At 37.5% G+C, this 23,252-nt stretch overlaps 1 non-coding gene across 1 annotated transcript; it reads left to right on the top strand.

Annotated features, from left to right (window-relative positions):
• The first annotated feature begins 12,846 nt into the window (after positions 1 to 12,846).
• On the top strand, positions 12,847 to 12,922 carry TRNAS-GGA (transfer RNA serine (anticodon GGA)). The gene has a single exon. It is a non-coding gene; the product is annotated as a tRNA-Ser (tRNA).
• Positions 12,923 to 23,252: the final 10,330 nt, after the last annotated feature.

Here is a 23,252-nt window from a genome sequence, read left to right as displayed (position 1 = left end):
ATAAAATAACAGCTGTGGGTGAGAACATGGAGAAATTAGAACCCTTGTGCAGTGTTAGTGAGAATATAAAAAGGTGCAACAACTATGGAAAACAGTATGGGGATTCCCAAAATATTTAAAATATAGTTACCATGTGATCTAGCAATTCCACAACTAGATACAATTTCCCAAAATTGAAATCAGGATCTCAGTGAAATGTTTGTATGCCTATGTTCAGCAACATTATTCACAGTAGCCTAACCTTATAAACCAGTGTCTATTGACAGAAAAAAATTTGATATATACATACAATGGACTATTATTTATTCTTAAAAGGAAAAGAAATTTTGACACATCATAAAATTTGGATGAAACTTGAGGACATTATGTTTAGTGAAATAAGCCAATAATAAAAAGACAAATACTATACGATTTTACTTGGAGATTGTATTCTTAATGGAAAATCTCCAAATACAGAAAACCCAAGGATGTATGGTTTTACTGGAAAATTCCATCAAACATTTACAGAGAAATCATTGCCAATTCTTTTTAAAATCTTTCAAACAATTGATGAAGAGCAAATACTTTCAAACTCATTTTACAAATCAGCATTACCCTGATACTAAAGTCAGATGTGGACACTAAAGAAAAAAAATCACAAAACTATAGTCTAAAATTCCTTATAAATATATATGCAAAAATTATCAATAAAATATTAACAATCCAATTTCAACAATACAATAAGAAGATTGTACACTATGACAAAGTAGGATTTATCCCTAAGATGCAAGAATAGGTCAACATAGGCAAATAAAAATTTTGATGCACCTCATTAATATAAAAAAAATCATAAAAGCTATCTTAATAGATGGGAAAAAAAGCTTTGGATAAAATACAATATCCTTTAAACATAAAAACATTCAACAATTTTGGTATATAAAGAGCATACTTCAACATAATAAAAACCACATATGACAAATATACAGTTAACATTATAGTCAGTGGTGAAAAGTTCAAAGATTTTCCTTTAAGGTCAGGAACAGGATCAGGGTACCTACTCTCATGATTTATTTAACCTAACATTGGGAGTACTAGCTGGAACTATTAGTCAAGACAAAGAAATAAAATGCATCCACATAAAAGAAGAAATAAAATTTTTATTATTTACAGGTGACATTATAATAGAAAATCCTAAGGATCCCACTAAAATTCTGTTATAACTAGTATCATATTCAGTAAAGTTGCAGAATAAAAAGTCAACATGAAGAATCAGTTGCTTTTCTATAAAGTTACAGCAGAATACATGAATAAGAAAAATACCTCATTTAAAATAGCATCAAAAACAATAAAATATTTAGTAATAAATTTAACCCCTGAAGTGAAATTTCTGTACACTGAAAACTATAAGACTTTTATAAAAGAACTTGAAAAAGATACAAACAAATGGAACAATATCCTTGTTTATAGATGAGAAAAATTAATATTATTAAAATATCATATTACCAGAAGCCAATCTTTATCAAAATTTTAATGAAAATTTTCAAAAAAATTTAAAAATCCTAAAATTTGTATAAACCATAAAAGACACTGAATAACAAAAGCAGTCATGACAACGTAGGACAAAGCTGCATGCATTAAAGTTCCTGATTTAAAAACTATATTACCAAGCTATAATTATTAAGACAATATGGTCATTGGCCTGACCTGTGGTTGTGCAGTGGATAAAGTATGGTGAGATCAACGGTTGAAAACCCTAGGCTTGCCTGTTCAGGGTACATATGGGAGTTGATGTTTCCTGATGCTCCCCCTTCTCTCTCTCTCTCTCTCTCTCTCTCTCTCTCTCTCTCTCGCTTCTCTACAAATGCATAAATAAAATCCTTAAAAAATAAAAAATAAATAAAACAATATGCCCATTGTATGGAAACAGAAATATAGATATGTGCAATAGAATAAAGAGCCCAGAAATAAACACATGCATGTATTTTTAAAAAGTATTTTAAAAAGAAGCCAAGCACACTCAATAGGAAAAATAGCTTATTCAACAACTTGTATAAAGAAAGCAAAATAACCACATGAAAAAAAAAATGAAATAGGACCCCTATCTTAAACCATTCAAGTAAATTAATTTAAAATGGTTTAAAGACTTAAACCTAAGGCCCTGGCTTGTGACTGTTGGTCCAGTGTATGGATATCCCAGGTTTGACTCCCAGTCAGGGCACACAAGAAAAGTGGCCATCTGCTTCTTTCCCCTTCTCTTTTCCTCTTCTCTCTTTTTCTTCCTGTAGCCAAGTAGCTTGATTGCCTCAAGCATGGCCCCCAGGCACTGAAGATAACTTGGTTGGTCTGAGTGGCAGTTTCAGGTGCTGAGGATAATTTGAGTATGAGTCCCAGATGGGGGTTGCCGGGTGGGTCACAAATGTATTGCATGCAGTAGTCTGACTCACTATTTCACCTCTTCTCATTAAAAAAAAAAAGAAAGAAAAGGAAGATTAAAGTATAACACTTAATACCATAAAGCTTCTGGAAGAAAACATAGGAAAGATGCTGCTTGACATTCCTCTTGGTAATATATTTTTTAAAACTTGACACCAAAAGCATAAGCAATAAATGAAACAAGAAAATAGGACTTCATCAAACTATAAACCTTTGTAAAACAAAATAAAAAATAAAAAAATAAAAAGGCACCCTATACAATAGAAGAAAATATTTCCAATATGGTTTACATACCTGAAAAGCAGTTAATATCCAAAATATATAAACTCATAAAATTCGATAACAAAAATTAAGCTAAATAAAAAATAGAAGAATTAAGTTAACATTTTTCCTAAGAAAGCATCCAACTGGTCAACAAGTACATGAAAAGATGGACAACATCATTAATCATCAGGAAAATGCAGATCAAAACAAAGAGATACCACCACTTAATTGTTCAAATGGCTATCATCAAGCATACAAGGGATAAGGAGCATTTGAGATCTTGATTTTCAGTATGTCCTGAGTTTGGCTAAAATAAACTCATAAAAAATTCTCTTATAAAAAGAATACAGGAGAAAATGTGTTGGTGAGAAAGTGGATAAAAGAAAGCAGTTGTACACTGTTGTTAGAAATACAAATTTGTTTAGATACTGTGGAAAACAATATAAAGTATGGATAGTAACCATTCTGACAAGTAACTCAACACCAAGAAAACCAACAATTTAATTTAAAAAGTGGGCAAAGGACCTGAATAGACACTTCTCCAAAAAGAACAAACACAAGGCAAATAAACATATGAAAAGATGCTCAATGTTACTAATTATCAGAAGACTGCAAGTTAAATCCACATGAGATATTACCTAATACTTGGCAAGGATGTGGAGAAAAGAGAACACTCATGCACTTTAGGTGGGAATACGGATTCATGTAGTCACTGTGGAAAACGATGTAGAGTTACCTCAAAAATTAAAATGGAACTGCCTAATGACCCAGTGATTCCGCTTCTGGGAAGCTATCTGAAGTAACCCAGAGCACTAATTTGAAAGAATACATACAGCCTTATGTTAATTGCAGCATTGTCTACAGTAGCAAAGATGTGGAAGCAACCTAAGGGTCCATCAATAGATGAGTGGATAAAACAGCCATGATACATTATACAATTGAATACTACTTGGCAGTAAAAATGAATGAAATCTTACCATTGTGGTAGCATGAATGGGCCTAGATGATATTATGCTCAGTGAAATAAGTTAGAGAAGAACAGACTATATAATTTATCTTATCGGTGCAATTTAAGGAATGAAATAAACAAAACATTGAAACAGACTTCATAGATGCACTAACTGAACCTGTGATTGTCAGAGGGAAAGGGATTGGGGAAATAAGTGAAAGAGCTAAAGGGATAAAAAGAACAAATTGGTAGTTACAGGATAATTACAGGGATGTAACACAGCACTGGAAGTATAGTTAATAATATTCTGATAACTATGTATGGTGCCAGGTGGATACTGGATAAATCAGTATAATAAAGTTATAGAATGTCTAATCACTGAGTTGAACAATTGAAACTAATATAATATTGTATGTCAACTGTAATTGAAAATAAAAAAAATATTTAAAATAAAAAATGATTTCATAAGTACCATTATAAAAAGAGTAAAATTGTAGACACTTGACTATACAAATTTAGTGATTCTACAAGGTGAAGCTGAAATATCCAGACATAAAATTATAGCAAATTATTTTTTGGCCAGATTAAGTTATTACTGAAACCTGGGACATCTAAGAGTCAACTCTCACATTAACAAAACAACAATAAAATATTTACTTTAGTACATCTTCAGATATTTTGCAATTCTATAATCAGCCCTTTAATAAGATATAATGAAGCCTATAAAATTTCAATATGATCAAATACTGTTCAATGTAATTGACTACTCAAGAATTCTAAATTTTATCCTTTTAATAAAAAAAAATTCTTTTAGTATGAGTATTTGGTCTACTCAAAAATTAGCTGTGGAGAGGATGACATCAGAGTACTGGTAGTGTGAGAGGTACCCTTGACCTCTCTCCTTGAAATGTCAACAAATTGAAAAGAATTTCCCTAGCTAAGGAAACCCAGCTGGGCTAGCAGGCTTTTCTAAAAAGATTTGTGCCTGGAATCTACTAACCATGGGAAGAGCTGAAAAGGGGAGAGGAAGATAAGATGTTCTCACAGTTGCCTCCTGAGAAGAGAGCAACCCAGAGTGAGTGGGTTTTTTTCTGCCAGGAGAAGCAAGGGATAGAGAATGAGGGGCAGAGGGGAAGATACTGAATAAAAGCAGAGGCAGAATGAAGGATCACTGCCAGTGTTCTTGTGGTCTGCCAGCAGTCCACACTGGGGCAGACAGAAAATCAAAGTTTGGCCACGAGCTTTCAGATCCTGTTTCCATCACCTCGTGCGGTATTGACAGTGGCAAAAACAGATACCATAGCTAGCTCTCCAGAGCCATTCTCTTCCCTGAAGAATAGAGATGCTCTGTGTCTGGTCTCCTAGTCTGTTGACAAGAACAGAGGAGTTCTCAGAGGCCAGAGATCACCATTGCTAAAGTTGTAAAGCCCTCACAACATGCTCCAGCCACCATGGTGACTGTAGCCCCACCTCCATCATCTAGACAACAACATCTCAGCAGAAGTTAGCCCTGGAATTCTACAGAGCTAAAACTTGTAATAGAGCACCACCCATAGGAAGAAAACAGAAAAATCTCTCAACACTCAAATTGATCATTTTATTTTAAATTGCATTTCCTTTAATTTTTTAACTTTTATACTTTTATTCTTATTTTTGTGGGCGTTCTGTTTATTTTTGGTTTTTGCTTTTTCTTTTTTTTTTTCTTTTTTCTGAAGCTGGAAACAGGGAGAGACAGTCAGACAGACTCCCGCATGCGCCCGACCGGGATCCACCTGGCACGCCCACCAGGGGCGACGCTCTGCCCACCAGGGGGCGATGCTCTGCCCATCCTGGGTGTCGCCATGTTGTGACCAGAGCCACTCTAGCGCCTGAGGCAGAGGCCACAGAGCCATCCCCAGCGCCCGGGCCATCTTTGCTCCAATGGAGCCTTGGCTGCGGGAGGGGAAGAGAGAGACAGAGAGGAAAGTGCGGCGGAGGGGTGGAGAAGCAAATGGGCGCTTCTCCTGTGTGCCCTGGCCGGGAATCGAACCCGGGTCCTTCGCACGCTAGGCCGACACACTACCTCTGAGCCAACCGGCCAGGGCTTTGCTTTTTCTTTATTTGGGATTTTTGTTGTTTTTTATTATTTTAAATTCTCTATTTTTTACTGTATTTGTATTTTTAATTGTATTTTAGTTGTTTTTTGTTAAATTTTTTAACAATACCACTCTGAAATGCCATTAAGGAAAGAGTAAAGAAGAAAGAAACCTAGTTTCAAAAGAAGATGAAAAATCTCCAGAAAGCAAAGTTAACTTCATGGAAACTTTAGAGTTAAACAATAGAGAATTTAAAATTGAAGTTCTGAAAATATTCAATGAGATACATAAAAACATTGATAGGCAATTTTAATGAGCTGAAAAAACAAATTAATGAACAAAACAAATACTTTACCAAAAAGATTGAAACTTTAAAATAGAAACAAACAGAGATGAAGAACTTGATACATGAATTGAAAAATGAGCTACCAAGTTCAGCTATTAGAACAGGCAAGATAGAGGAGAAAATCAGTGACATCAAAGGAAGACAACTAAAGATGCTACAGAGAGAAGAAGAGTGAGTCACAAAATTAAAAAGGTCATAGTGTTCTATAAGAATTGCCTGACTCCATCTGAAAGAGCAATAAAATATTAATGGGTATATTAGAGATAAAGAAAGGGAGAAGAGAATGGAGAGCCTATTCAAATAATTGATGAAAACTTCCCAAGCCTATAGAAAGTTAGAATCTCGAATCCAAGAAGCAAACAGAATTCCAAGTTACCTCAATTAAAACAGACCTTCTCCAAGGCAAATTTTAATAAAATGATAAAAAAATTAAAGACAAAAAAAAATTCTCAAGGCAACTAAGAAAAATATGAACATAACATATGAACAAAATCCCATTAGGCTATCATCAGACTTTTCAGCAGAGACTCTACAAGCCAGAAGACAGTGGAACCAATCATTCAAAGTACTGAAAGAAAAGAATTACCAGCCAAAAATACTATAACCATTCAAATCAACCTTCAGATATGAATAAGAAATAAAAACTTTTCCAGATATACAAAGCTTGAGAAAATTCATCACCAGAAAACCACAACTGCAGAAAAAACACGGGTATTACTCTACTGGATACAAAACAATGCTACACAAGTAAAAGCTCCAACAAGGTTACAATAAAAATAAGATTAATTATCTATGACAACAATAACATAAAAGGGAAAGGAATAAAGTTCTTCAGTAATGATGAGAACCAAGATGGCAGTGGAGTAGGCAGACACACAGACTCCAAGTTCACACCACTAAACTGGATTACAAATTAATTTAGGAACAATCAGCATGAAAAAACAACTTTGGATTAAAAGAACAGGTCTCAAAAACCAAAGAAGAAGCCACACTGAGCCTAGTAGGGAGCTCCGAGCACTGCTGGGGAGAGGGACTCCCATGCTTCCAGGAGTGAAGGTGGGGTAAGACTGATAGCCCAGAAAGGCTCTCATTACAAGGAGAAAAGCAGAAAATGTCACTCACAGCCACTTTCTAGGGGACCTGGGAACAAAGTGTGCTGAGAAGGCTGGCTTGTCTTCCAAAAGAAAAGTGAAGAGAGAGATAGACAGATGGTCATGGGCAGAGGAATGCATGGGATGACCTGAGAAATTGATTCATCCAGTGCAGAGGTGGCCACAGCTGGGGGAGGGGTTGATCCCTCAACACAACACAAGCATAAAGTGGTTTCAGGTGACCCACCTCCAGAAAGCTCTCAAGCTCCTATCAGAGCAACAAGACACGGCTGAAAACAGGAAGTGGAAAGGAGGGGCAGTAAATCAGGTCTCCATGGAGATCTGGGATACACCTCCCCCTACCGAAACAGATAAAGCACCCATTCCCAGAGAGAACCTGGCAGATCAGACCCTCAGAGTCTCAGATACACCCACCACATTCCTGAATACAGTTTCAAATAAGACCCCTGTTGAGATCAGTAAACAAGATTACCACTGAGCTAAGAAAACAGAGAAGAAAACAAACAAATCAAGACCTCAAAAAGGCTCTACTAGGTAAGAAGATCATAGCTGGAAGAAGCCTACAAGGTATAAAGAATAATGGGTAGGCAGAGAAGCATAAGTCATATGCTTCAACAAGATAAATCCTCTGATAAAGTCTTGAATGAATCGGAAGTAATCAAATTACCAGATGCAGAGTATAAAATAATGGTTTTTAGGATGCTGAAAGATCTCAAAGCTGCAATGGATGGACTTAGTGAACACTCCAATAAAAAAAACTGAAAGCATTAAAAAGGACACGGAAATTATAAAGAAGAACCAGACAGAAATGAAAAACACAATATCAGAAATGAAGCTTACACTGGAAGGAATTAAAAGCAGGCTGGATAAAGCAGAGGATTGAATCAGCGAATTGGAGGACAAGATAAGTGAAAGCACAAAAACGGAGCACCAAAAAGAAAAGAGACTGAAAAAATCTGAGGAAATGCTAAGAGAGCTCTGTGACAACCTAAAGAGAAACAACATCCGCATCATAGCGGTTCCTGAAGAAGAAGAGAAAGAACAAAGGATAGAGACTTTGTTAAATCAAATCATAGCTGAAATCTTCCCTAAATAGATACAGGAAAAAGTCACAAAGTTGAAGAAGCACAGATAATTCAATTAAAGAGGAACCAAAAAAAAAAAAAATCTACACCAGGACATATCATAATTAAAATACCAGAGGCAAGAGATAAAGAGAAAATATTAAAAGCTGCTACAGAAAAAAAGGCTATCACCTACAAAGAAGCCCCCATTAAGATGACATTTGACTTCTCAACAGAAACACTTGAGGCCAGAAGGGAATGGCAAGAAATATTCAAAGTAATGCAGAACAAGAGCCTACAACCAAGACTTCTTTATCCAGCAAGACTATCATTTAAAATTGAAGGAGAAATAAAAAACTTCCCAGACAAAAAAGAACTTAAGGAATTCATTATAACAAAACCAATGTTGCAAGAAATGTTAAGGGGTCTGTTGAAAACAGAACAAAGGGGTAAAGAATATAGTAAAAGAGGAATATAACATTAAAGAATAAAATGACAATAAACAACTATATATCAATACTAACTGTAAGTGTAAACGGATTAAATGCTCTAATCAAAAAACATAGGGTAGCTGAATGAATAATAAAACAGGACCCATACATATACTGTCTACAGGAGATGCACCTCAAAACAAAAGATGCACATAATTGAAAGTAAAAGGATGAAAAAAATATTTCATGCTAATAGAAATGAAAAAAAGCTGGGGTAGCAATACTTATATCTGACAAAATAGATTTTACAACAAAGACTATAGTAAGGGATAAAGAAGGTCACTACATAATGATAAAGGGAGCAATCCAACAGCAAGAGATAACCATTATAAATATATATGCACCTAATATAAGAGCACCATTTAGGTGCTCTTATATTAAGAGCACCTAATTATATATAAAGACTTTTATGGACATAATGGAAGAGATCAATAGAAATACTATAATAGTAAGAGATATCAATACCCCACTAACATCAGTGGATTGATCCTCAAGAAAAAAATTAAAAAAGAAACAAGAGAATTAAGGGATACACTAGATCCGTGATGGTGAACCTTTTTATAAAAACCACCCACTTTTGCAGTGTTGGTCAACCTGGTCCCTCCTGCCACTAATGGGAGTTCCAGTTTTCATGGTGGGTGGTAGCAGATCAACCAAACGGCACCATGATTGGCCCACTATAAAAACTGGAATGCCCACTAGTGGGCGGGAGGAGCCAGGTTGACCAGCACTGCAAAAGTGGGCATTTTTTATAAAAAGGTTCACCATCAAGGCAGTAGATCAACATGATTTAATAGATATCTTCAGAACCTTTAACCCTAAAGCAGCAAAATATACATTCTTTCCAAGTGCTCATGGTACATTCTCTAAGATAGATCACATATTAGGGCAGGGGTCTCAAACTCGTGGCTCACGGGCCGCATGTGGCCCGCCGAACAATTTTGTGTGGCCGCAGACTAATCCACGAAGTTCAAAATATTTTGGACAAAATTAAGTAAGCCCGTGGATTAGTCTGCTGGCCACACAAAATTGTTCGGTGGGCCGCATGTGGCCCGCAGGCCGCGAGTTTGAAACCCCTGTAATTAGGGCATCAAACAGGTCTCAAAAACTTTAAGAAGATTGAAACCACATCAAGCATCTTCTCTGACCACAATGGCATGAAACAAGAAATCAACAACAGTAGGAAAACTGAAAAAGACTAAAACACTTAGAAACTAAACAGCATGTTATTAAACAATGACTGGATCAACAATGAGATCAAGGAAGAAATAAAACATGTCCTTAAAACAAATGAAAATGAGCATACAACAACTCAAAATCTGCAGGACACAGCAAAAGCAGTCTTGAGAGGGAAAATCATAGCATTACACGCATACCTTAAGATGAAAGAAGAAGCTCAATCAAATAAACAACTTAATCTTGCTACTAAAAGAACTAGAAAAAGAACAGCAAGTAAAGCCTAGAAGAAGTAGAAGGGAGAAAATAATAAAGATCAGAGCAGAACAAAATGAAATAGAGACTAAAAAAGTAATAAAGAGGATCAATAAAACCAAGAGCTGGTTCTATGAAAAAGGAAACAACGTCAATGAACCCTTAACCAGACTCACCAAGAAAAAAAGAGAAAATACTCAAATAAATAAAATTAGAAATGAAGGTGGAGAAGTAACAACGAACACAGCAGAAATACAAAGGATTATAAGAAAATACTATGAAGAATGGTATGCCAAAAAATTAGACAACCTAGTTGAAATAGAAAAATTTCTTGAACAATGTAATCTTTCAAAAATCAATCTGGAAGAATCAGAAAACATAAATAGACCAATTACAACAAATGAGATTGAAACAGTTATCAAAAAATTCCCAACAAACAAAAACCCTGGGCCAGATGGCTTCACAGAGGAATTCTACCAAACATTCAAAGAAGAACTAACTTCTATCCTTCTCAAGCTATTTCAAAAAATTCAAGAGAAGGGAAAGCTTCCAAGCTCCTTTTATGAGGTGAGCATAATTCTGATTCTAAAGCCAGGCAAAGACAACACAAAGAAAGAAAATTACAGACCAATATCCCTGATGAATTTAGATGCTAATATTCTCAACAAAATATTAGCAAACCGGATCCAGCAATACATGAAAAAATTATATACCATGATGATCAATTGGGATTTATTTTGGGGAGGCAATGCTAGTACAATATTTGCAAGTCAATCAGTGTGATTCATCACATAAGCAAAAGGAAGGACAAAAACCACATGATAATATCAATAGATACAGAAAAAGTATTTGATAAAATCCAGCACCCATTTATGATCAAAACTCTCAGCAAAGTGGGAATAAATGGAAGATACCTCAACATGATAAAGGCCATCTATGACAGGCCCACAGCCAACATCATACTCAATGGGCAATGGTTAAAAGCAATCCCTTAAGATCAGGAACAAGGCAGAGGTGCCCCCTTTCACCACTCTTATTCAATATAGTTCTGGAAGACCTAGCCACAGCAATCAGACAAGAAGAAGAAATAAAAAGCATCCAAATTGGAAGAGAAGAAGTGAAACTATCATTATTTGCAGATGATATGATACTGTACCTAGAAAACCCTAGAGTTACAGTAAGAAAACTACTGGACCTGATAAATGAATTCAGGAAGGTGGCAGGATATATATAAAATTCATGCTCAGAAATCAGAGGCATTTTTATACAACAATGATCTGTCTGAAAGAGAAATTAAGAAAACAATCTCCTTCACTACTGCAACAACAACAACAAAAATAATTAGGAGTAAATTTAACCAAGGAGGTTGAAAACGTGTACTTGGAAAATTATAAAACATAGATAAAAGAAATCAAGGAAGATACAAACAAGTGGAAGCATATACTGTGTCCATGGCTAGGAAAAATAAACATCATTAAAGTGTCCATATTACCCAAAGCAATTTATAAATTTAATGCAATTCCTATTAAAATACCAAGGAGATACTTCAAAGATATAGAGCAAATATTTCAAAAATTCATATGACACCAAAAAAGAACACAAATAGCCTCAGCAATCTTGAAAAAGAAGAATAAAGTGGCTGGTATCACACTTTCGAACATCAAGTTATACTACAAGTCCATTGAACTCAAAACAGCTTCGTACTGGCATAAGAACAGGCATATTGATCAGTGGAACAGAAGAGAAACCCCAGAAATAAATCCGCACCTTTATGAACAATTGATATTTGACAAGGGTGGTGATAGCATACAATGGAGTAAAGACAGTCTCTTTAACAAACGATATTGGAAAAATTGGTCAGCTATCTGCAAAAAAATGAAACTAGACCACCAGCTCACACCATTCAAAAAAATAAACTTAAAATGGATAAAAAACTTAAATGTAAGTCATGAAACCATAAGCATCCTAGAGGAAAACATAGGCAATAAGCTCTCCAACATCACTCGTAGCTATTCGGTGATTTATCTCCACACGAGAGGGAAATAAAGGACAAGATGAACAAATGGGACTTTATCAAACTAAAAAGCTTTTGCACAGCTAAAGACAATATGAACAAAATAAAAATGAATACCACACAATAGTAGAACATATTCGACAATATGTCTGACATGGGGTTAAGAACCAAAATTATAAAGAACTTGTAAATCTCAACATCAGGAAGATACACAGTCCAATCAAAAAATGGTCAAAAGAAATGAATAGACAATTTTTCAAAGAGGACATACAGATAGCCAATAGGCTTATGAAAAAATGTTCAACATCACTAATCATTAGAGAAATGCAAATTAAAACCACAATGAAATATCACCTCACACCAGTAAGAATTGCATTCCTCAACAAAACAGCACAGAATAAGTGCTGGCGAGGATGTGGAGAAAAGGAAACCCTCCTGCACTGCTGGTGGGAATGTAGACTGGTGCAGCCACTGTGGAAAACAGTATGGAGATTCCTCAAAAAATTGAAAATCGAACTGCCTTTTGACCCAGCCATCCCACTTTATGAATATATCCCAAGAACACCATAGCATAGTTTGAGAAGGAGTAATGCACCCCCATGTTTATGGCAGCATTGTTTACAATAGCCATGATCTGGAAACAGCACAAGTGTTCCTCAGTGGACGAGTGGATTAAAAAGCTGTTGTGGCCCTGGCCGGTTGGCTCAGCGGTAGAGCGTCCGCCTGGAGTGCGGGGGACCTGGGTTCGATTCCCGGCCAGGGCACATAGGAGAAGCGCCCATTTGCTTCTCCACGCCCCCTTCCTCTCTGTCTCTCTCTTCCCCTCCCGCAGCCAAGGCTCCATTGGAGCAAAGATGGCCCGAGCGCCGGGGATGGCTCCTTGGCCTCTGCCCCAGGCGCTAGAGTGGCTCTGGTTGCTCGCGGCAGAGCAACGCCCCGGAGGGGCAGAGCATCGCCCCCTGGTGGGCAGAGCGTCGCCCCTGGTGGGTGTGCTGGGTGGATCCCGGTCGGGCGCATGCGGGAGTCTGTCTGACTGTCTCTCCCTGTTTACAGCTTCAGAAAAATACAAAAAAAAAAAAGCTGTTGTACATATACATAATGGAATACTATGGGGCCATGAAAAAGAAGGAAACATTATTTTTTGAAACAACATGGATGGACCTGGAAAATATTATGTTAAGTGAAATAAGCCAGGCAGAGAAAGAAAAATATCATATGACCTGACTCATCTGAGGAATCCAACGAACAATATGACTGAGGAGCAGAATAGAGACAGAGGCGGGATCAAAGGATCCAGAATGAAAGTGGACAGAGGAAAAGGAGATAATATGGTAATAGAATGAGACGATAGCAGAAAAGCAAATCCTAGAAGGAAGGGGGGAGGGCGTTACGGAGAGGGGGGAAAAGGGGATATATTGGGGAACACGGGGGGACATTATAATCTATGTAAACACAATAAATTAATTTTAAAAATTTTAAAAAGATCTTCAGTAGCCAAGGAGGATGTGGTGCAGAAGCACTCATAAGAGAAAGGTCTCTTTTATATATAAAATTTTTTTCTTAATAACCTAATGGTAACCACCCACAAAAAAACCAATACTGAAACCCATGGCTTAAAGAAAAGAAGAAACAAGGAAAAGAAGTATAGAATACCATGAAACTAATACAATTGACAGATATATTAAAGGGAAGAACCAAAGGGGACACAGTGCTACTAGAATACAAAACATAAAATGTGGAAAATCCTCAAGCATCAACAATTACCCTAAATGTTAACAGAATGAACTCACCAATAAAGAGGCACAGAGTAGCAAATTGAATTAAAAGGCAAAACCCAACCATTTGCTGCCTTCAAGAGACACATCTAAGCTTCAAAGACAAAAGTGGACTCAAAGTGAAAGGTTGGAAAATGATTCTCCAAGCAAATAATACCCAAAGAAAAGTAAATGTAGCCATAATGACAATGCTGACTTCAAGACAACAAAGGTAATTAGAGACAAAGATTGACATTTCAGAATGATAAAGGGGACAATGTATCGAGAAGATGTAGCACTTCTTAATATATATGCACTGAATCAGAGAGCACCAAAATATATGACATCTACTAACTGATCCAAAAATAGAAACAGACAAAAACACAATCATACTTGGGGATTTAAATACACCATTGATGGCTTTTGATAAATCATGCAAACAGAAAATCAATAAAGAAATATCAGCCTTAAATGATACACTAGACTAGACCAAATAGACATAGTAAATATTTACAGAACATTTCACCCCAAAATATCAGATAATGCATTTTTTCCAGTGTGCATAAAACATTCTCTAGGATAGACCATATGTTGGGCCACAAAACTAACATCAACAAGAAGCCATAGAAAGTTGGTAGATTTTACAATGCTTTATTGCTGCCTCATCTCTGCTGCTTCTGCTCCTATTGCTGCTGCTGTTAGTTCTGCTTCTGATGCTCCCCCTGGTCTCCTCAGTCTCAAGTCTCAAGTCTCAAGTCTCCTTAATTCTAAGTCCTGGAGTTACCAGTCTCCTAAATTCTGATATCTCCTGTCTCCCTCACTACAGTGCCAGTGCCGGCACAGGTAAATATAGGGCTTAGGAACAATAGCAGCATGGAGTCAATATCACATCAAGCCTGTACTCCAAAAGATAGTCTTCAGGCAGCTGACCTAGAAATGCTTGGTAACTAAGGCTAAGTCAGCTAGCCCAAATAAGTGAGAGTTGGTACTAGAGCACATAGCCCAGACAGTCAGGTGAGCTGGTGTTGCTGACAGTTTTTCATTAGAACCCGAGCTCACATTCCGGTCTTCACTATTAGGGTCCTTACATACCATATATATTCATACCTATGTCTATGTGTTTATCAATCTTTTATAAGTATATATTTCCTATTGTTTTGGTTTTGTAAAGAACCCTAACTGATATAGCTATTGGTACTGGAATATGTGGTTCTAATATAATAATTATATAAAACTATAGAATTGGCTTTGTAATTGGGCAATGAGTAAAAGCCGAAAGAATTTTGAGGTTCATAATAAAGAAAACCAGATTGTGTTGAAAGATTGTTAATGTAAATATTGATATTAAAGAATCTCATTAACTAGGATATTATTAAGGTGAAATAAGCCAGTCAGAAAAAGACAAATACCATAATACTTTACTTATATGTAAAATTTAATGAACAAAATAAACTGATGAACAAAGTAGAAACAGAGGCATGGACACAGAAGAGATGGACAGCTGTCAAACAGGAGAATGATCGAGGGTCTGAATGAAAGAAGGTGAAAGAATTAAGCAAAAATGTAGTATATATAGATGTATATAAATATAACACATAGACACAGACAACAGTATGGTGATAGCCAGAGGGGAAAGGGAGGTACAGGCTAGGTAGAGGTGGACAAATTGGGAGAAAATGGGGAAAGAATATAACTTTGTTTGGTATAATGGGTACACAATGCAAGTGTGCATTTGGTGTTTCATTGAGTTGTACACTTGAAATCTATATGGTTTTGCATACCAATGTCATTTCAACAAATTCAGTTAATAATGTGACTTTAATAAATTTAATTTTTTTAAAAAAGCAATTCTGGAAATGCAAGGTGTGGTAAAGTAAGCTTCTATCATCTTTGAGAATACTCATACCACTATTAACAAAACGTTGGTTGAAACATGACATTAAAGGAGAAACAAGCAGTGGAGGTGGGGTACTCAAGGAAGGATCTGTGCACAATTCTGTTCTCTAATGACATGGATTCCCTTGACCTACATGCAAGACTGTCAAGGTTTTCTAGAATGTTTTATCAGAAAACCTGAAGGTTTAGACTGAAAGGATGGAAAGAAACGGTAATATAGAAAGGCCATATGACTTCAGGGATTCTATAGCAGGAAACAGACTGATAGATCTACTCAGATACAAACATGAGCTGTCCTTCAAGAACTACTACAAGGACAGAGCTATGAATAATATAAAGGCAGAGAAGCTAGAGAATCAAGAAAAGACAGAGGCTGACTTAGCCTACTTGGATCTAGAGTCTGGATTGAGGCAAATAAAATAATTTTCAGGACATAAAACCGAATGAACTTTTCTCTTTGGGTGTTAAATTTGCTTGAGACCAGTGGCTCCTTTATTCCCCCCCGTTTTTGCCTTTCATAATGGAAATTTTTATCTTATGACTGCCTCATTAATTTTTTATTTGTATGAGTCTTTTTTTTTTTGAGCCAAACAGGTAACTTGTTTATGTTTCTCAGGTCCAAAGATTATGAGAACTTTTGTTTCCAGGTAAATATAACCAGAATGTCACTTATACTTGATTTAGGTATTTAAATAATAAGATTTGGAACTTTTTGAATTAATGATATTTAGATGAGATGTTGGATTTAGAGTTAATGCCAAAATGGATTAAAAATGTTGGGGATGTTAAAATGAGGTGAATGTATTTTGCATAGGGGAGAGATATAAATTTTAAGATGCAGAGGGTAGACTACCTGGTTGAGCAATATTCTCCCAAAATCCAAGTCTACCTGGAGCCTCAGAACATGACTTTGCTTAGAAATAGAATTTTTGCAGATGTAATTAAGTTGAGATCATATTATCCTGGATTTTGGTGGACACTAAATCCAAAGACTAGTGACCTCGACGGGAAAGGGAGATTTGGACACAGAAACACACACAGGGAAGAAGTGCACGTGGAGACAGGGGCACAGATTGTAATAATGGCACCACAGACCAAAGGGCAACACAGATTGCTGGGAACCACCAAAGCTAGGAGTTCACAAGGACAGATTCTTCCCTAAAGCCTTCAAAAGAGAGCAGGGCCCTGATGATAGCTAACCTCTGACTTCTTGCCTCCAGAATTGTGAGAAAATAAATTCCTGTTGTTGGGAACCATGCAGTTTGTGGCACTTTGTTATAGCAGCCATAAGATGCTACAAAATAAGGTGTAAGTCTGTAAATTACTTCACATTAACAGATTTATTCACATAACATTTATCTCACTGGAGATAATTAACACAGAAATTAATTCTGCTTCTAGATTAAAATGTATATATAAATATAGATAGGGGTATAGCTGTAAGTATAGGTAAAGCTACAGATAGAGAAAGCAATAATGATAGAGATGACAGGGATAAAAATAGTGATACAACTTAATCTGAAATCAAGAACAATAAATACTTCCAACATGACCTTCAATTAATTAATTAACTAATTAATTAATTATTTTTATAGAGAGAGAGAGAGAAAGGTGAAGGGAATGGGAAGTATCGACTCCTAGTAGTTGCTTCTCTTATGTGTCCTGACCAGGCCAACCTGGGGTTTCAAGCCACCAACCTCAAAATTCCAGGTCAATGCTCTATCCATTGTGCCACCACAAGTCAGGCATGACCTTCAATTTTTTTACTTAGCTTCTAGGGAAATGTAGTCACTGTCACAAAAGATTTATTGGCTTCTCACTTCTTCACAGAGGACTGGAAAATACAAACTTTCTGTGAGTAAAATAAGTCCATTCATTTTACAAAAAGCAATGGAGAACATGTCCTAAATTAACACATAATAAAATATTTGTAACTTTACCACAACATTCAACATACAAATCCAAGCACTCTTTTTTCCTCTTTTTCTCTCTTCCTTTCTCCCATATTGTCTAGTTTATTACTGAACCTATATTTTTGAAGACTATATGAGCATTAGGGGACCAGGGGCTCTCTCTGCATTCTTAACACGTGTCTATGTCATAAAAAATACAGAAAAGCTGTGGCAATTTTCCAGACTCAAGAAGACTAAACAGACAAAAGAACTAAAGGCAGTATATTTAATCCTAGATTTGATCCTGTCCTGGAAGAATTTAAGAATAAGTTTTAAGGGCCTTATTTGTCAATTGAAAAAACTGGAATATGAATGTGAAAATAGTGTATCAATATTAAATTTACTACTTTATATACTTCAGATAGACTACTGGTTTCTTCCTACTTTCCTTCTTTTCTTGTCAGGTATTCAAAAATTAATTTGGCTTTAGCTCCAGATTAAATCTTTGAAGGTTTTAATTCTACATAAAATGTAAATTTATCAAAATGTTATGAAGAGTTATAATAAGAAATATCTTATATCAGATAATAGTTAAAGAGACTTTGACCTGTCATTGAGGGTTTGTCAAATGAGGAATGACACAATGTATGCCCACTTTATTTCTTTTTGTTTTTATTGTATGTAATATCCTGTATCACATAATGTTTCAAACTTAAATTTTAGCTTAAGTGAAAAAATGAATAGTATAACTTCTTCAAATTAATCATACTACATAAATTATGCCATTTTTCTTTTAAGGAATGCACACACTCATCCAAGAGCTATTAAGTACCTAGTATATACTGGGCAATAAGAGTACAAAAGTGATCAAGGACAATTCTTTCATCAAAGTCCTATCAGACTTATTGAGAGAATGAACATTTAAATAGACCATTAAAATAAAGTATAATATATGCTGGGATATAGGTACACAAAAGATTATGTGTAAAGGCCCTGGCTGGTTTGCTCAGTAGATAGAACTTTGGCCTGGGGTGCAGAAGTCCTGGGTTTAATCCCTGGTCAGGGCACACATGAGAAGCAACCATCTGCTTCTCTTTCCTTCCCTCTCCCCCTACTCATTCTCTTTTCCCTTCACAACCAGTGGCTAGATTAGTTCTAGCATCGCCCTGGGCACTGAGGATAGCTTGGTTGATTCAAGCATCAGCTCCAGTTAGGGCACATGTGGAAGTCTGTCTCACTATCTCCCCTCCTGTCACTTAAAAAAAAAAGATTATGTGTAGCCAAAAAAAAAAAAAAAGTGAATTAAATTCTCCCTGGGGACTATGAAATAGGGCAATCCCGAAATCGAGAATTCATCCTGCAGATGGAGAAGCTATTGAAAACTATGATAGGAATTGATTTATGCTTTAGGGAGATCATTATGGCAGTGTTGAGGATGGAGTTGAGGGTCACAAGATTGGCAGAACAGACACTTGTTAAAATATATTATTGCAGTCTTGTGACAAATGATCATATCTTGAATTAGAGCCATCACATTGGGAATGTAGTCTGATGGATGTGAAAAGTATTTTGCACAGGATTTAGACAATGAAATAATGGAGGAATCTTGGGAAACTGTTTATCCTGTAGAGAACTTACACAGGATTACATTGTCCTGATACCAACTCAATCAAAAAGGTTGGTGTTAATGGCAATTGGTCTTGAAAAAATATTTTTAACTCTCATCCTCTTAGAAAAAGAGAAATTTAAAAGCTTCCTGCAACTTTGTGCAATGTTATATATGTCTTATATGTAAAGAAATAGCCTAGGTTTTCAAATCCAATTTACTCACAAATGTTCTGTTATTTTAACTGAAGATGTTAAAATCTGATACTCACCACAGTAACAAGGATAGTTCATCTGCTCCCAGGCACAGCAGCCAATCAGTTCATGTTTGGAACCACATAACACAAAAGATTTGGAAAACTTTCTTCTATGAGTTAGACATTTTATGTTACACTATTACTGGACCAATTCAGCCATCTATGTTGTTTACTTTTAAAGTCCTGTCAAATAATGATTTTGTCTTCCTAAACTGTTTGAAAGGATGTATTAAATAACTAGTTTGATAGTAGAAAATTTAATCATTGAAGAATGTCCACTACATCATGAATGAAACTGTAGCTTATCATGTCTAAGGTGATTTCCTGCCAAAAGTTAAGAAGGTCTTATTTGTTTATTGCTTATTTTATGACAAAAATTTAATGTGGATTACAGCCCAACCTCTTCTGATCATACTTATTTGTCTACATTTCATGCATACAGCAAGTGAAGACCGTTAGAAATCGTCATGAATGAAAGACATTGCTCTGCAGTTATGATTATTATTGGGATCACTGCTTTCCCCAAATGATTGTTTAAAAAACAACAACACTGCTTAGATATGCTGGGTAGATTACTGACTTTTCTTCCTTCTTTCCTCCTGCTTTTCCTGCCAGTTATTAAAAAACCAAATTGGTTGTAGATCAAGATTAGATCTTTGAAAGCTTTAATTCTTCATACAAAGTAAACTTATCTGGCCCAGGCTGGTTGGCTCTATGGTAGAGTGTCGGCCTGACCTGTGGAAGTTCCAGGTTTGATTCCTAGTCAGATCACAGAGAAGAAGCAACCATGTGGTTCTCCACCCCTCCCTATTCTCTCTCTCTCTCTCTCTTTCAGCTCCACTCCCACAATCAAGGCTTGAATGATTTGAGCAAATGGTTCAAGAAATTTGGCCCTGGGTGCTGAAAATGGCTTCATGACCTCCCTTCAGGTTGTGAAATGGCTCAGTTACAAGCAACTGGCAGCCTCAGATGGGCAGAACATCACCCCTAGTGGGCTTGCCAGGTGTATCCCCGTGAGGCGCATACATAAGGGAGTCTGTCCCTCTGCCTGCCTGCCTCCTCACCACTCTCTTCCTATGTTAAATTTACAAAAGCTGATTGTGTCAGAGAATCTCCTAGAAGTATCTGGGAGGAATGATGTAGGTAGCTTACTCTCAGGTGTATAGATATCCACAGAAAGAAAGAGGAAGCATAAGAATCAGAATGACAGGTAGAGAAATCAGTATAAAGCCAATGGGGTAAAATGCTAATGGCAGGTGAATGTGGGTGAGTGAGGGGTGGAGGGAATTCTATGAACTGCTCTTACATATTCAGAAAAGTCTCAGCAGTGGGTAGTGCCTGTGACCCAACTTGCCAGGACACAGCACAATCACTAGGTAAGCCAGACAGCTTGGGCTCCCTCCCACCTCACCAAACATCCTTCTTTACCCCCTTCCCAGTATCATGCCCTCCACCCCCCCTCCAATCCCCTTTATGGTCCCTCTCACTCTCCATCCCATTCCATTCCTCTTCATGGTCTCTTCTGACCTCACCTCCTCTTCATTCCCCTACATGATCCCTCTTGAATTTCAACCTCCAATATTTGTCTTTATGGTCCCTCCCTCCCTCTACCACCCTCCAATCCTCTACATGTTTCCTCCTGAGTTCTACTTCCCCACTCCCCTGCATGATTCCACCTACCTTCCACACTCTCTATATTTCTCCATGTTATCTGCCACCCCCATCTTCTCTACGGTCCCTCTGAGCCTCCACCCTGCTCCATTCCTCTCCATGGTCCCTCCTAAATTCCACTCCCTTCATTAGTCTCCATAGTTTCTCCAACCCTCTACTATTTTCCATTACCCTCCATGGTCCCTCTGGACTTCCACCCTTCTTCCATTCTATAGTTTCTTGCACCCTCCACTTTTCCATCTCTCTTTGGTCCCTCTCACCCTCCACCCATTTCCATTCTTCTCCATGGTCTCTTTTGAGCTCAAACCTCTTACATTCCCCTCATGGGCCCTCCTGAATTCCACCGCTTTCATTTTTCTCCATGGTCCCGCCTGCTCTCTACCACCCTCCATTTACCTCTCTGGTCCCTCCCGCCCCAATACCACCTCTATTCCACTAGATGGTCCCTATTGTCATCCTCTTCTCTCTCTAAGCTGTCATCCCTTCTACTGACTTGGTAACATCATTAGCATGGACACTTTGATGTCACAGAAAGGCTCTTACTGTCGCCAGGCAACCCAATGTATACAGAAGGGTGGAGCAGTAGGAACGGGCAGCCTGCGCAGGCGTGGCTCGGTCAGCTGTTGGCAGCACCTAGGGACAACGTTGCATCTGGGCGGCTCAGTGTCTGAGCGGTGGTCTCCAGGTTAGGAGAGCTGGGAGGGGGCGGCAGCCGCAGCAGAGGCAGCAGTGGTGGAACCGCTGACAGGGGTGGTGGAGCCAGCGGCCAGGTGGGCTACAGGGGTCCAGTAGCCTGTCAGTCCAGGCCAGTTCCCACTCTCCTCCCTCAACCTCCTCTCTGCCACCATCCCTGCCCCCCATCATCCCCTCTACATGGCCCAGCTTCAGCCCGCTCATTCACCCTCTTGGCGGGTTGTTGCTCCCCCTTCCCCACAATCTCCCCCTCCTTCTCTCTACAGGGAAGCTTCTGGACACAGATCGGCCCTATGGAGCACTGCATGGCCCTAAAACGCCTGAAAAATGAGTTTCTTCATATTTCTCAGAATCCCCCAGTGGGTTGCTCTGCAGGGCCAATTGCAGACAACATATTCGAGTGGCAAGCAATTATAATAGGGCCGAGCGGCAGCCCTTATGAAGGAGGAATCTTTACCTTAAAGATGATTTTTCCATGCGACTATCCCTTTAAACCACCCCAGATTCAATTTACCACCAAAATTTACCACCCTAATATTAATAGACACGGGATTGTCTGCATGAATCTCCTTAGTTTGGACTGGTCACCAATAGTTACAGTTGCCAAACTACTACAGGCAATCTGTTCCATGTTGTCTGAACCCGTCATGGAAGATATGTTGGTTCCAGAAATCACGAAAATCTACTTAAAGGATAGGGCCAAATACGAATTATTAGCTCGAGCATATACTGAGAAGTACGCCATTTGATTTAAAAGTAAATGATGATACTGTCTCCTTAATAAAACATTTGACAGTTCAGTTGGTTGTCTTTTGACTGCTATCAATGAAGCAACGTTTCCTCACCTTTCTGGACACCTAGTGTACACCTTCCACATAAGGTGTGCATGTGGGGGTGGTGGAGGGAGACATGGGGATGGGGAAGGCATGGGCATCGGGCGTGGTTGCAGGAGGGGTGAGTTTGAGACAGACCACATTTAACCTGCATTTTTACTTAGCAGCAGGGCGGGTGGGGCTGGAGGGAGACATGGAGATGGGGGAGGCATGGGTGTGGGGAAAGATTCGGGGCATGGGAGTGTAACACAAACCAATTTTAGTCTACATTTTACTAAAAGCATTTTTTAAAACTGATTGAGGAGTAGGAAAACCAGAAAAAGGTGATGGTGTCTTTACAGTCAGAGACCAGGTCCACAATTAGTGAGATAATTTTTTTATTTTTTTAAAAAAATTATATTGAAAGGGGTGACATTGAACAATAAGAGTACATAGATTTCAGGTGAACATTTTTATAGCATTTGACTTGTTGATTATGTTGTGTACCCATCAA

Source organism: Saccopteryx bilineata, chromosome X (genome assembly GCF_036850765.1).
Source record: "Saccopteryx bilineata isolate mSacBil1 chromosome X, mSacBil1_pri_phased_curated, whole genome shotgun sequence".
In the NCBI taxonomy this organism is placed as follows: Eukaryota; Metazoa; Chordata; class Mammalia; order Chiroptera; family Emballonuridae; genus Saccopteryx; species Saccopteryx bilineata.
The sequence above is the reverse complement of the archived record's forward strand: the minus strand, read 5'-3'. Positions and strand labels throughout refer to the sequence as shown.